At 47.3% G+C, this 16,539-nt stretch overlaps 1 pseudogene; it reads right to left on the bottom strand.

Moving 5' to 3' along the window:
- Positions 1 to 3,744, bottom strand: part of LOC143172185 (aldehyde dehydrogenase 1A1-like) — a 106,037-nt pseudogene extending 102,293 nt beyond the window's left edge.
- Positions 3,745 to 16,539: the final 12,795 nt, after the last annotated feature.

Raw genomic sequence — 16,539 nt, 5'->3', positions numbered from 1 at the left:
CATAGAGGGCGACACCCCCTCCTTGTCTCCCCTGCCTGTCCTTCCGAAGGAGCCTGTATCCTTTCATCCCAGCACTCCAGTCATAGGAGCCATCCCACCACGTCTCCGTGATGCCAATAAGATCATAGCCCTGCAGGCGTGCATGCACATGTCTCTAACTCCTCTTGTTTATTCCCCATGCTACGTGCATTTTTCGGCCACAACAACCCCATGCAGCGCTACAGGCTTGGAGAAGAGTGGCTGGAAAGCTGCCCAGCCGAGAAGGACCTGGGGGTGCTGGTCGACAGCCGGCTGAACATGAGCCGGCAGTGTGCCCAGGCGGCCAAGAAGGCCAATGGCATCCTGGCCTGTATCAGAAATAGTGTGGCCAGCAGGAGTAGGGAAGTGATCGTGCCCCTGTACTTGGCACTGGTGAGGCCGCACCTCGAATACTGTGTTCAGTTTTGGGCCCCTCACTACAAGAAGGACGTTGAGGTGCTGGAGCGTGTCCAGAGAAGGGCAACGAAGCTGGTGAGGGGTCTGGAGAACAAGTCTTATGAGGAGCGGCTGAGGGAACTGGGGTTGTTTAGCCTGGAGAAAAGGAGACTGAGGGGAGACCTCATCGCTCTCTACAACTACCTGCAAGGAGGTTGTAGCGAGGTGGGTGTCGGTCTCTTCTCCCAAGTAGCAAGTGATAGGACGAGAGGAAATGGCCTCAAGTTGCGGCAGGGGAGGTTTAGATTGGACGTGAGGAAAAATTTCTTTACTGAAAGAGTGGTGAAACATTGGAACAGGCTGCCCAGGGAAGTGGTGGAGTCCCCATCCCTGGAAGTATTTAAAAGACGAGTGGATGAGGCACTTAGGGACATGGTTTAGTGGGCATGGTGGTGTTGGGTTGACGGTTGGACTCGATGATCTTAGAGGTCTTTTCCAACCTCAATGATTCTATGATTCTATGATTCTATGATTTGCATAGAGGCATTTCATGAAGCTGTCTTACTGGCTGGAGTTCCTTTGTGCTGCTCTTGAGGTGCTCTCCTGCTGACCTGTGTTCCTTCTCCAGGCTCTGGGCATCTATTGCTGGCCCTGGCATCAAAATGGTAGGAGTGGGATGGATTGAGGTTCCCCTCCCCCGGCATCTCTAGTTTAAAGCCCTCTTCACCAGCTTGGCAAGCCTATGACTGAAGATGCTCTTCCCCTCCTCTGACAGATGGACCCCGTCAGCCCCCAGGAGACCAGGTTTCTCAAAGCGAGTCCCATGGTCTAAGGAGCCGAACCCCTGGCTGTGGCATCAGTCCCGTAACCATTTGTTGACTCGCCAGATTCGACTGGCCCTTTCAAACCCCTTCCCTTTGACCGGCAGGATTGATGAAAAAACTACCTGCGCTCCCGAGTCCCTTACCGCTGCTCCCAGGGCTCTGTAGTCCTTCTTGATAGTCCTCAGACTGCTCCTGGCTGTGTCACTGGTGCCCACGTGAAACAGCAGCAGTGGATAATAGTCAGTGGACTGTACGAGGCTTGGTAGCCTCTCAGTGACATCCCTGATGCGAGCCCCCGGTAAGCAGCACACCTCTCTAGAGAGTGCATCAGGTCAGCTAATGGGTGCCTCCGTACCTCTCAGAAGAGAGTTGCCTACTACTATTACCCATCGCCGTTTCTTAGTTGTGCTGGTTGTTATACGGGGGGCAAATCGGGCTGCCTTACTCAGCTCCAGCGCTTCTCCTGGTGTGACAGGACTTTCCTCTTTGGCCTGCAGAGCGGTGAAGTGGTTCTGCAAGGGCACCTCAGGCTTCGGGGGAAGTCTCTTCCTCCTGCTGGTCCTTGCCTTTGCAACTGTCCATTCTTCTGCATTATTGCCCCCCACACTCCCTTCTGTGTGTGCCAGTGGGGGATTTTTTGTGTGTTTGGCCGTGGGCTGTGGGTCCGCTGCAGACTGTGCTTGGAACCAGCTATCTAGATCCTTCTCTGCCTCCCTGATGTTACGCAGTCTTCTCACTGCCTCGTGCAGTTCAGCCACCTGCTGCAGAAGGTCCTCCACCTGGGCACACCTTTTGCAGGCAGGTCTGCTGCCTGTCCCTTCCCCAGGAGAGAGGTCTAGGCATTTCCTGCAGCCTGAGGTCTGCACTGCAGCCTCTTCCTTCAGCAGCTCCGTCTGCGTGGAGGCATCGGCCGCCGCTGGGGTAGATGGTGCAGACCCCCCAGCTGGAGCCACGGCTTTTACCCTCAGACGAATGCCCACCATTCTGCCTTGAGGGTCAGGTAGGATGAGTGCCCTTGACCTGTGCCCAGTTGCTGGGTTATATGTATGCCGAGTCCCCAACTGGCCTGTGGAATGCCCCTCCTTCGAAGAGGTGCCCTCCCTGCGTGCCCTCCCTCGCGAACTGCCATACAACCTGCCGCGCCACGCCCTAGCTGATGCACCACGCCCTGTTTGCCTGTCCTAGTCGCAGCGCTCCTGGTCACTAGCGCTCCCTGGGGCTGCCTTTAGTGGGAATGGAGGGTGGCAGCCGTTGCTCCTGGCCCCGCCCACACCTTGTCAGCCGCCCTCGTGAGAGCTGCCAGCTCCCGGCGGGTCTCTGGGCTCCCCTGTGGGTTCCCCGGCTCAGGAAACCCCCCTGTACACCGCGATCTGCCGCACCACTGCGGGACGAGCCTGCACCGGAGCTGATCGCCTCTGTGAGCGACCTGTAGTGACTTGTACTATATATACATATATATATATGTTTTTACTAATAGTTTTGTAGTAATTTGTAATAAAGAAATTCACAGAAACCCAGACCTCTGTATCCTTCTGTATTGCAGAATCTGGAGAACCCCACGGTCACGATCTTTACATACCTGCAGGTCATGTAACCCTCATACGTTGTGACCGTGTGTCCTGGTTTCGGCTGGGATAGAGTTAATTTTCTTCCTAGTAGCTGGTATAGTGCTGTGTTTTGGATTTAGCATGAGAACAATGTGATAACACAGTGATATTTTAGTTGTTGCTAAGCAGTGTTTATACTAAGTCAAGGGCTTTTCAGCTTCCCATACTCTGCCAGCAAGGAGGTGCACAAGAAGATGGGAGGGAGTATAGCCAGGACAGCTGACCCAAAGTGGCCAAAGGGATATTCCATACCATATGATGTCATGCTCAGTATATAAGCTGGGGGGAGTTGGCCAGGGGGCAGCAATCACTGCTCAGGGACTGGCTGGGTGTCGGTCAGCGGTTGGTGAGCAATTGCATCGTGCATCACTTGCTTTGTATATCCTTTTATTATTATTATTATTACTATTTTACTTCATTTCAATTATTAAACTGTTCTTATCTCAACCCACAAGTTTTCTTACTTTTACTCTTCCGATTCTCTCCCCAATCCCACCGTGGCTGGGGGAGTGAGCGAGCGGCTGTGTGGTGCTTGGTTGCCAACTGGGGTTAAACCATGACAGTCCTTTTTACTGCTCAACGTGAGGCATGAAGAGTTGAGATAATGACAGATCTGACCAGAGCGTGTTAAAATAGATTTGTTATAAGCATTCATTATATTAGTTTAATAGTTGCTGGTCACAATGTTGGTTTATTTGTTTGCATGGTTGTATTATGTAAATCCTCACTTGCAGTATGTATTCCCTGCGGTGCTGTTTATCACTTCTGGGAGATGGATCAGAATTTCCATTTTGCTGTACTGTGTAACATAGGCTTATGATACGATAATATTACTGGTAAAAAGACTAATTTGGAATTTGTATTTGGTATTGCTGTCATCTCCGTACCTCGGGCGCCATCTCTCGGAAATGATTAATAATGACACTCCACCTTTTCTCCTCGGAGAACCAAACTATGGGGAAGAGAGGGGGATGCTTTCCCCTGCTCCTTCACCCTCCCTTTCTCCTTCAGGCTAGTTACACCAGCTCTCGAGAATTTTGAATATCCTTGGGATGTTCAAGCCAGCATGCTCCTATTGCTATGTCTCCTGAATGTGGTTCAGGTCTTTTTTAGGGTTAAATAACTATTTTTAAAAAAATCACCCAGAGATCTGCCCCGAGGCTGGATGGTCATGGGTGGCACGGCACGTGGGAGAATATGGGCAGGTACTTAGAGAACTTCTCACCACCAATGGTCGGGAACTTCACTCCTGAACAATTACAGGATCCTGATGAAGTGATAGAATGCTTGAAAAAAAAAAATGCCGTGGTTATGCCAAAGAGGCACAACTTATCGCACTGTGCTGGGCCTTGGCTAGTATCTAACAAACACTGCTCAGTATTATGCAGCATCCTCAGGGAGAAGAGAGGGAAAACAAACCGACAGGCACTGCGCCTACTCCAACCTTGGTGACAGGGATTGCGGCTACTCCAACCCTGTTGCCAGGCGCTGCGGATACTCCCACCCCCGCAACAGGTACTGCAGCTGAACCAGAGAACCAACCTGTGCTGGTATCAGTCGCCCCTATACACAAGAAGAAATGTTGGAAGCGAAAGTCAGCTCGTTTACTAAGGGATGATGAAAAAGCAGGGCCATCACGAGGAGAGGAGGAGGAAGAAGAAAAACTCATAAACGAGATGGAAACCACACAATCCCTATCCCTGAGTGTGATATGCGAAAGGATTTCAGCTGTCATCCAGGCTAGCACATTGTCACCTGGCTGCTCTGATACTGGGATAACGGGGCCAGTAGCCTGGAATTAGAGGGTAAAGAAGCCAAGCAGCTGGGATCCCTTTCCAGGGAAGGGGGCATTGACAAAGCGATTGGAAAAGGGGCATAAGTCCTCAGCCTCTGGAGGCGACTCTTGTCAAGCGTGAAGGAAAGGTATCCCTTTAAGGAAGATGTCATATGTCGCCCAAGCAAGTGGGCCACCATGGAGAGAGGTATCCTGTACCTGAGGGAATTAGCCGTGCTGGAGGTGATTTATGGTGACCTGGACAACAAGCAGCTATCCAAAGATCCAGATGAAGCCCAGTGCACACGACCCATGTGGCGGAAGTTGGTACGGAGCGCACCATCGTCATATGCCAACTCATTGGCAATACTGACATGGAAAGATGAAGAGGGACCAACGGTGGATGAATTAGCTGGTCAACTCCAGCAATACAAAGAAAGTCTCCCTTCCTCCCTCGTCTCGGCTGTGGAGAAACTGTCCCGGAGTTCCAGGAATTCAAAGAGGACATGCCCTACTCCTCACATGTACGGACCAGTATCTCAGCCATTAGGAGCAAGCGTCCCGCTCCTCAAGAGAGAGGATATAGTGGATACACACCACGGGACACCCTGTGGTTTTACCTACGTAACCACAGAGATGACATGAGGAAGTGGGATGGAAAATCTACCTCGACCCTAGAGGCACGGGTACGTGAGTTGCAAGGAAAAACAACCTCAAAAGGGGGTTCTTCCAGGAAAATTGCTGCTCCAGATTCCAGTGGGCATTCCCAAGACATAGTAGAAGGACTGATTTTACTTCTGATGTTAATGAAGGGACTTCTGACTCTCATTTACAAGAAGTGAGTAATGAATGCTATGACCAAGACTTGAGGGGCCCTGCCTCCAGCCAGGGGGAGGAAAGGGACAACCGGGTTTACTGGACTGTGTGGATTCGGTGGCCTGGCACATCAGACCCACAGGAGTATAAGGCTCTAGTGGACACCGGTGCACAGTGTACCCTAATGCCATCAAGCTATATAGGGGCAGAACCCATCTGTATTTCTGGGGTGACGGGGGGATCCCAACAGCTAACTGTATTGGAAGCTGAAGTAAGTCTAAGTGGGAATGGGTGGCAGAAGCACCCCATTGTGACTGGTCCAAAAGGCTCCGTGCATCCTTGGCATAGACTACCTCAGGAGAGGGCATTTCAAGGACCCAAAAGGGTACCGGTGGGCTTTTGGTGTAGCTGCCTTGGAGACGGAAGAAATTAAACAGCTGTCCACCTTGCCTGGTCTCTCGTAGGACCCCTCTGTTGTGGGGTTGCTGAAGGTCGAAGACCAACAGGTGCCAATCGCTACCACCACGGTGCACCGGCGGCAATATCGCAACCAAATGAGACTCCCTGATTCCCATTCATGAGCTGATTCGTCAGCTGGAGAGCCAAGGAGTGATCAGCAAGACTCGCTCACCCTTTAATAGTTCCATATGGCCGGTGTGGAAGTCTAATGGAGAGTGGAGACTGACAGTAGACTATCATGGCCTGAATGAAGTCACGCCACCGCTGAGTGCTGCTGTGCCAGACATGCTAGAACTTCAATACGAACTGGAGTGAAAGGCAGCCAAGTGGTATGCCACAGTTGATATTGCTAATGGGTTTTTCTCAATCCCTTTGGCAGCAGAGTGCAGGCCACAGTTTGCTTTCACTTGGAGGTGTGTCCAGTACACCTGGAACTGACTGCCCCAGGGGTGGAAACACAGCCCCACCATTTGCCATGGACCGATCCAGACTGCACTGGAACAGGGTGAGGCTCCGGATCACCTGCAATACATTGATGACATCATCGTATGGGGCAACACAGCAGGAGAAGTTTCTGAAAAAGGGAAGGAAATAGTCCAAATCCTGCTGAAGGCCGGTTTTGCCATAAAACAAGGTAAGGTCAAGGGACCTGCACAGGAGATCCAATTTTTAGGAATAAAATGGCAAGATGGACGTCGTCAGATCCCAATGGATGTGATCAACAAAATAACAGCCATGTCTCCACCAACTAGCAAAAAGGAAACACAAGCTTCCTTAGGCATCGTGGGTTTTTGGAGAATGCATATTCCAGATTACAGTCTGATCGTAAGCCCTCTCTATCAAGTGACCCGGAAGAAGAACGATTTCAAATGGGGCCCTGAGCAACGACAAGCCTTTGAACAAATTAAAGAGGAGATAGTTCACGCAGTAGCCCTGGGGCCAGTCGGGGCAGGGCAAGAGGTACAAAATGTGCTCTATACCGCAGCCGGGGAGAACGGCCTACCTGGAGCCTCTGGCAGAAAGCACCAGGGGAGACTCGAGGTCGACCCCTAGGGTTTTGGAGTCGGGGATACAGAGGATCCGAGGCCCGCTATACTCCAACTGAAAAAGAGACATTGGCAGCATATGAAGGGGTTCGAACTGCTTCGGAAGTCATTGGTACTGAAGCACAGCTCCTCCTGGCACCCCGACTGCCGGTGCTGGGCTGGGTGTTCAGAGGGAGGGTCCCCTGTCCACATCATGCAACTGATGCTACGTGGAGTAAGTGGGTCGCACTGATCACACAACGGGCTCGAATAGGAAACCCCGGTTGCCCAGGAATCCTGGAAGTGATCATGGACTGGCCAGAAGGCAAAGATTTTGGAATATCGCCAGAGGAGGAGGTAACGCGTGCTGAAGAGGCCCCACTGTATAATGAACTACCAGAAAATGAGAAGCAATATGCCCTGTTCACTGATGGGTCCTGTCGTCTTGTGGGAAAGCATCGGAGGTGGAAAGCTGCTGTATGGAGTCCTATGTGACAAGTTGTAGAAACTGCTGAAGGAGAAGGTGAATCGAGCCAATTTGCAGAAGTAAAGGCCATCCAGCTGGCTTTAGATATCACTGAACGAGAAATGTGGCCAGTGCTTTATCTCTAGACTGACTCATGGATGGTGGCAAATGCCCTTTTGGGGGTGGTCGCAGCAATGGAAGTGGAGCAATTGGCAGCGCAGAGGCAAACCCATCTGGGCTGCCGCATTGTGGCAAGATATTGCTGCCCGGGTGGAGAACCTGGTTGTAAAAGTCTGTCATGTAGATGCTCACATACCTAAGAGTCGGGCCACTGAAGAACATCAAAACAACCAGCAGGTGGATCAGGCTGCTAAGATTGAAGTGGCTCAGGTGGATCTGGACTGGCAACATAAGGGTGAATTGTTTCTAGCTCGGTGGGCCCATGACACCTCAGGTCACCAAGGAAGAGATGCAACATACAGATGGGCTCGTGATCGAGGGGTGGACTTGACCATGGACACTATTGCGCAGGTTATCCATGAATGTGAAACATGCGCTGCAATCAAGCAAGCCAAGCGGTTAAAGCCTCTCTGGTATGGAGGATGATGGCTGAAATATAAATATGGGGAGGCCTGGCAGATCGATTATATCACACTCCCACAAACCCGCCAAGGCAAGTGCCACGTGCTTACAATGGTGGAGGCAACCACCGGATGGCTGGAAACATATCCCGTGCCCCATGCCGCTGCCCGGAACACTATCCTGGGCCTTGAAAAGCAAGTCCTATGGCGACATGGCACCCCAGAAAGAATTCAGTCAGGAAACGGGACTCGTTTCCGAAACAACCTCATAGACACCTGGGCCAAAGAGCACGGCATTGAGTGGGTGTATCACATCCCCTATCATGCACCAGCCTCTGGGAAAATTGAACGATACAATGGACTGTTAAAGACTACGCTGAGAGCAATGGGTGGCGGGACATTCAAACATTGGGATACGCATTTAGCAAAGGCCACCTGGTTAGTCAACACTAGGGGATCTGCCAATCGAGCAGGCCCTGCCCAGTCAGAACTCTTACGTACTGTAGATGGGAATAAAGTCCCTGTAGTGCACATCAAAAATATGCTGGGGAAGACAGTCTGGGTTATTCCTGCCTCGGGCAAAGGCAAACCCATCCGTGGGATTGCTTTTGCTCAAGGACCTGGGTGCACTTGGTGGGTGAGGATGGGGGAAGTCCGATGTGTACCTCAAGGGGGTTTGATTTTGGGTGAGAATAACCAATGAATTAAATTATATGATGCTAATTGCTATGTAATACTGTATGTCATTTCTACTATGGTTGCTATATGCCATATCAATGGTGTTACAGTAAGCATCAGCCAGATTAATCAAGAATAAGCTTTGATGAAACCGAGCAAAGTGCAGCGATAATGGAACCAAAACTGGCTTCAGCATGCAACAATGCAACATCGCACACCATCTCTCCTGCCCTGAAAGACTATTATGATAGATGGAACCCAAAGTCATGGACTAAATGAACCCAAAAGACATTTTAGAGGGATGTCCCATAGACTAAAGGAATGATAGCTCTGTGTATATATTAAAAGACAGGAAAAGCGGTGGTGATTAATTGGAATGTATTGGATAGTTTGGGACGTGGGCATGACGTAGATGGTATAGAATAAGGGGTGGATACTGTCCTGGTTTCGGCTGGGATAGAATTAATTTTCTTCCCAGTAGCTGGTATAGTGCTGTGTTTTGGATTTAGCATGAGAATAATGTGATCACACACTGATGTCTTAGTTGTTGCTAAGCAGTGTTTATACTAAGTCAAGGGCTTTTCAGCTTCCCATACTCTGCCAGCGAGGAGGTGCTCAAGAAGATGAGAGGGAGTATAGCCAGGACAGCTGACCCAAACTGGCCAAAGGGATATTACATACCATATGATGTCATGCTCAGTATATAAGCTGGGGGGAGTTGGCCAGGGGGCAGCGATTGCTTCTCGGGGACTGGCTGGGCGTCGGTCGGCAGGTGGTGAGCAGTTGTATCATTTCTTTTTCCTGGGTTTTCTTCCTCTCTCTCTGCTGTTGTTTTTCTTTCCATTACAATTTATTATTATTATTATTATTATTATTATTATTACTGCTGCTACTACTACTACTACTATTTTACTTTATTTCAATTATTAAACTGTTCTTATCTCAACCCATGAGTTTTCTTACTTTTGCTCTTCCGATTGTCTCCCCCATCCCACCGGGGCGGGGGGAGTGAGTGAGCAGCTGTGTGGTGCTGTCCTGGTTTCGGCAGGGATAGAGTTAATTTCCTTTCTAGAAGGAAACCACAACAGGTGCTTGGTTGCCGACTGGGGTTAAACCACGACACCATGACCACTACAGATACAAATCCCTTTTTTGAAGCTGCTAAAAGGTGAATTTCCAATCTGAACAGAAGCCATGTGGCAACCTGGCTTGCAAGCAAGGATGCTTACAGCTTACAGAAGGCTGCAAGAAAGCATTTTAAAAGAAACAGCGTGATTGTGGCACAGGTGGATGTACAATGGCAGGCAGACTTGGTGGATATGCAACAGTTTTCCAGAAATATTGATGGTGTTAAGTACATCTAACGGTGACAGACATATTGCCCAATCCTGCCTGGGCCATTGGTCTAAAAGACAAAACAGGTTCTGAAATAGCCGGGGCTTTAAAAGTAATTTTTAGCAGGGGGCGCAAGCCTGAGAAATTATAGACTGACTGGGGAAAAGAATTTTTAAACCAGCCTTTAAACTAGCTTTTAAAGCAGTGTAATGTTCACCATTTTGTTACTAATAATGAAGTAAAAGCCTCCATCATAGAGTGTTTTAACAGAACACTCAAAACCAAGATGTGGAGATATTTTACAGCACACAACGTTTTTCGCTACATTGATGTGTTATCAAGAGTTTATAAAAAGCTATAAACATAGCTTCCACAGAACTATCAGAGCCAGGCATGTGGATGTGAACACTTCAAACTCTGCAAGGGTTTGGAAAACTGTATATGCAGGTGTGCTTAAAATTAAAGAATCTGCACCTCTGCTCAAAAAAGGAGACCACATCAGGGTGTCTAGAACAAAAGAGAGATTTGAGAAAGGTTATGAGCAGAGGTTCACAGGTGGAATTTTCATAGTAGCTGAAATTGTGAGAAGGGGACAGATACCTGCACACCGCTTTAATAGACTATGGTTACAAAGCAATCGAAGGGACATTTTACCCTGAAGAACTTCAAAAAGTGAATGCTGACAAGGACAGAATCTACAAAATTGAGAATATCATTTCTTAAGAAGGAACAAGAAGAAAGAAACAGCTGCTGGTGAAGTGCCGTGGCTGGCCCCAGAAATTTAGCAGTTGGATAGAAGTCTCCCAAGTCCAAGACATCAAGTGACTGGAAGTGGAGCAGGGGGAAAAAGAAGAATGACAGATGGAGGTTTCCACATCACGCTGCCCAGCAATGCTAGCACCAAAATCTTCCCACAGAACACCAGCTTGAACTTCGCCATACATCTGGTGAGACTCCTGGAGCTCTCTGGGAAGTGGGAGGTGGGGTGTTGGAAATACACACAGTGGGAATAACATCAATGAAGACACCATCTTTGAAATAGCGCTGCAGGGCAAGACATGGCAGTATACTTTGTGTATCCATCCCTCTCCATGTTAGTGGAACACACGAACCATCTTATTAACCCCAACAACAAAGCTTCAGCTGTTGACTCTCCAGCAGTGGGCCTGGTCTATGACCCCATCATAAGGAAAACAAAGCTCAAAATGGATGAGAAGCCTTATACTTTTTTCTATAACTGGGGATCTAGCACATATTTTGGGGGCTTCTCTGGCGGCTGCTGCTAAGAAATTTCCCTCTGTGGCGGACATCACCGGAGGGTTTAACTCACTCTACCTCTACATGGACCTTGTAGAGCACCAGCTTGTCAGGGACTTTGCACTTCTTTTATTGCGCTGTTCCGACTGGCAGTAATAACGACGAGATTGTTATGGTGACATATAAGCCACACTACTTGCTGGTAAACTGCCAGCACATCGACATGAACAGCACTGAAATAAAGACTGACCAGAACAAGCACGTCTCATTTTCCTTTGGGAAGGTGATTGTCAAGCTGCATCTTCAGCCCCAGAAGCCTATTTTAAGAAAGCACACCAAAATGGTAGTGGTAAAAAATTATGGGGACCCATCCTTGTACGTGAATTATTACAGAGCCTAGGCTGGCAATGATCTCCCTAGTTTTCAATGTATTCTTGTAATGTATGGTGTGAGCATTGGAGTTATATTCTGTAGCTTGTTTAGAAAGGCTGTCCCGCTTTTGAAAAGGTGTTTGGAAATTGTTACGCCACACATTAAAAGCACCGCTCAAGATATTGCAAAAAATGTGTTTGGCTATGTTTCCAAGGTTGTTGTGGACAAGTTGGAAATGCTGTCAAATAAGGAGGGCTCGGGACTTGCTTATATTCAAAGAAAAAGCTTTAAAAGAGAGCCATGTCACACCCCCAGAGGGAAGGTCCGCCCCAGCCCTGTAAAAGACAAAGGAAGTGGGGCACCAGACAACAGTCTGACCAGGACAGGAAGAAGAAAAAGAACAAGCCGGGCCAAACCGTGCAAAAGAAACAGAAATCCCAGAGAAAGAGGTCCCGTTCTACAGCTAGAAAAGGAAATATATTTTAAAACGGATGGTTTCCGTTCATGGCTGCTCAGAAGAATGTACCAAATTTGAGCTGGATTTGTTTGAAGTGTCCCTGACACAGACCAGCATTGAGAAAAGCCTGTTCACTGAGGTGCCTCTGCTTTCGGCTATTGCAGAGTCTGCACCTCTGGACTTTTTCATAGCTGGGAATGGGGAAGATTACATAGATCTGAACAACACTCTGCTGTAACTTGGCTGCAAGATTGTAAAAGCTGAAAGTTCAAACCTCAGAGCTGGTGAGGCCATGGGTCTCATGAATTACCCACTGGCCTCTATTTTCAGTCAGCTGGATGTTATGCTGGGGAACCGACTGATAAGCCAGAGCTGTTTATGAAGAAGGTGCGGGTGGTGCCTGGAGTGCCTTTGGGGCATGCTGAGGCATTACTCATGGCCAACACTAAATACCTGGTGGACCGGGTGGGCATGAAAGTGTTCAGCATACTGACCAGCAGTCATGTCAGCAACCAGGAAAATTTGTTTCTGGGCCAGGTACCCAAGCTTGTTGTGATTGGATTTGTAGATAATGACATTTTTAGTGGCAATTATGTGAAGAACCTTTACAACTTTAAACATTATGATATAAATATTGTGGCCCTCTATGTGGATGGTGAACAAACGCAAATGAAATTGCTGCAGACTGATTTTGAGAATGGGTGCTGTGTGAGATTATACATGCAGCTCGTTCAGACAATCGGCTGCCATATGAAAGACCATTCCCTGCTGGTTGACAGGGAAGAGTTCGCCCATGGCTATACCCTGTTCACTGTTGACCTGTCTCCAGACAAAGAATGTTCTGATCACTATTCCTGATTAAAACAGGAAACCTGAGAGGAGAAGTACTCTTTGCAGGGGCCTTGATCACCACCGTTAATATGATTGTGTACGGTGTATTTGACAATGTGACAGAAATAAACAAGAGAAGACATGCTCTTCGACCAGATGTGAAGATGGACACTGAACAGCTTGCTTTTTTTTTTTCAGCAGACCCCTACGCCAAGGAAACATTTCTAAGTGTTTACTCAAGTGACTGGTTCCCTAGGGCCCGTGTTTCTCCAAGACCAGTGAACGTCCACAACTGAAGCATCCCCTCTCCACAGCCTGCAGATACCACTCTGTCTTTTTCCTACATCACTGTACCTTTTGAACAACTTTTAAAACTGTATTCTAACGATTTAGTACAAAATGCCCAGATGGTGATGCATTTTGTAAAATACGAATATGGAGATTTCCCATGACCAGAGCTACTCAAAATATGTTTCAGAAGACCCAGACCTGCATGTCTTGCAATGATTTTGATAAATATATTCTGTAGTATCTGGTTATTGTTAACTTGCCTACGGCAACTGTGGGAAACCCTAGAAAATGAACGAAAGAAAAACAAGGAATGGCAAGCGCAACTTGAAAGAGACCCAGTGGTGCTTGGATAGGTTGGAAGCCCAGGTACAGGGGGACATGCTGGAAACCCAAGTACACACAGTGAGGAAGGGTCAGAGTGCCTGCACTGGGCAATGGGGGCATAGGGATCGAGCAGTCAGTTACCCCAGTGATTATGGGGACAGCAGCAGCTGGGATTCCTCTGCTGAGGAATGGACTGGAGGGTCCAAGGATGAAAATGGTAGAGCAATCCCTGTGTGCCCTTTGGTTATTAATAAAGCAAAAGAAGCCCCTGGGGCGCCGCAGCATACAATATCAGCGTGGGACTACACTCAGGCTGAGCTGCAGAATGTGGCAGATTCATATCGGCAGAACTCCGGGGAGAGAATGGGACAGTGGTTACTGCGAGTGTGGGACCGAGTAGGGGAGAGTGTACAACTGAGCCCCAAGAAGTGGTGCGTCTGAGAGGAGTTTCCCGATATTCAATGGTGATGCAACGATTAAAAAGGACTCGGGCAAATGGAAATGCAAGTTATTCTCTTTGGGAATGGTTGCGGGGGCAGTGAAAACACAACACCCCTCCCCGTTTGATTGGAATGACAGAATGGTGACATGGAAGCATATAGATGTGGGGGCGGGGGGGCAATATTTGAAAGAATTGGCTATTCAACAAGGTATTTACAACCCTGCCTTCACTAGCCCTGACTCAAAGGTATTTACCTCAGGAATGCAATCCAGACTGTTAGTCAGGGCACCTTTTTGTCTTAAAGAGAACATCATATCAATCCTGGGAGATGCCCAGGGGACAGCAGCTGGTGATGCAATTCTAGCGCTGGGGCAGTTAAGAGAATACCAAGCCAAAAGGGAAGAGAGGACATTACCCTTTGTGGATAAATCGCAAAAGAAAAAAAGATACCCAAAAGGAGATGTTACTATTATTAGGTTACTTTAGTTACACATTATTATTAGGTTACTTCATCCACAAACAAAATATATTGATGGATTTCCTCTTACTGATTAGGCTATTGAAAAAAAAAGGGTTTTTTTTCACTGTGAAATCACCTACCTTTTTGTGAAAATAAATAGGTCCACATTATTATATGTGTAATCCAGCAAATTTGGGCACCCACTACGGAAACTTCAATTAAGCCAGTGGAGATATACTCAAGATGTCTCAGGCATGTCAGATGAGTTAAAATGGTTGCAACTATATTAGCTTTGATTAACACATTATGGCCCAGTGTCTTTCTGTTATCCATGAAGGTCTTACATGAGCTTCATTCTGTCAAACTAAATTATTACCCCAGAGATGTTATTTGTAGGTTTTGACCTAAGAGCTAGACTATGGCAGTTTCCTTGTTTCTGCTCCATGCTTTGATATTTTTTCTAGCAGAATGATATAATAAATTCTAAGGATGAACAGTATTACAGCAACTACATGCATCAACTGCTATTTTCTCCAAAATGGGAATCATCCACTGCCTGGTGTACCACAATGGTTCCCACTGAATTAAAACTTCTGTTGAGATTATTACTACTCTACTAGTCTATAGGATATTCATGCCAGCTCTGATGTATCTATTTAATGAAGATTTTCACTCTTAATATTTCAGTTCATACTATCAGATACACAGCAAAGTGGATCTATTCATTGTCTCAACTCTGTGCTTATAGCCTAACCTTCCAAGGTGCTGATTTCAGTAGGAAGTAGTTGCAGCCAACATGACTTTCCATTCTGGAACGCTCTCCTATCAGATGTCTGAGCCAACCTGCCTCGCAATTTTTTTTATCTTTTAATGTCTTTGAGACATCGAGAAATACATAACAGCAAATCTGTTTATAATGACTACCTTCTGACCAGCTTTATGTTGACACAAACTGCAACAATGTCATGAGGTGAAATCTGCTTTCAAAAAGAGAATTTGTGTACCATCTTGTGGCAGTGTGCTCCTCCCTCCCCTGCATAAGCAACGACCACCAGTGGGGGTTGTGATGGCTGCATCCAGCTTATGCTGGACTTTGGGGATAGATGGCAACACAGTAGCTAAACGCTGTCTGGAGCAGTGACTCAAACGTCTTGCTGATATGCAAATACGACTGTAAGTCAATCATCTTACTCTATAAATAGTGGACAGCCCAGGGCCCGTTGAGCTCTCCTGCACGGCAGTGGGCTGCACGGTGGGATCTCCCCTTGAGTAGGGACACCTCTCAAGGTTACTCCTCGAGGTTGAGAGATTCCTTGCCGCAACAGATCCTCGGTAAGTGACTAATAGCATGCTCAACTTTGAAATCTTAGCTAAGTGATATAAAGGATTGATGGCGCATATATAATCCTTTAGACATAAACCGTTGACCAAGTCTAGTATTGGATCCAGCCGTACCTAGACTCCTCTCTGAGAAGGAGTTTAGAAAGCAAGGGGGTCCTTTCTGAACCTCATGGCTCAACGGGAGGGTCTCCCTGACAGTTTTGTCTGACCCTGTCCTCTATGCAGTAAATAATCAAGTGTACCTTGCCATCGAATCTTGTTAAATCACTGTCGCATTTACCATTGAACTTTGTTAACTTACACTTCAACTCATTGTTTTCTAACAATAAAGTGTACTGTTGCTTCTCTCTCATGAGTGAAGTGCAGTCTCACTCCATCCGCGACACATCTGTATTTAAAACAAACAAACAAACAAACAAAAACATACACAGGTTTTAAACTGGACTTAGGCTTTGGGCTTGCTATCTGTCTAGAAAATTAGTTTATCCCCAAACTCATGTTTACTACTGTATGATATACTAATTAAAATAGCAGATGGGAATTTACATTAGCTAAGCTGTTCCAGAGTTCCTTGTTCTTTATATTTTTATAGCTGTTTTTCCTTGAGTAATGAATTATCCCATTCTGAAACACCTCCTCAATCAGAAAGTTCCTCAGCATATGCAGATTACAAGCCCCATACACACAGAGATGGACATAGCCAGATCAGCATGTAAATCCCAGTTTCTCTGAAATAGCTAGAGCTATGTTGGAGAAAAATGCAAAGCTGATAAAACTAATGGAGA

Source organism: Aptenodytes patagonicus, chromosome W (assembly GCF_965638725.1).
Source record: "Aptenodytes patagonicus chromosome W, bAptPat1.pri.cur, whole genome shotgun sequence".
Classification (NCBI taxonomy): domain Eukaryota; kingdom Metazoa; phylum Chordata; class Aves; order Sphenisciformes; family Spheniscidae; genus Aptenodytes; species Aptenodytes patagonicus.
Note: the sequence above shows the minus strand (reverse complement) of the source record. Positions and strands in the feature narration are given on the sequence as shown.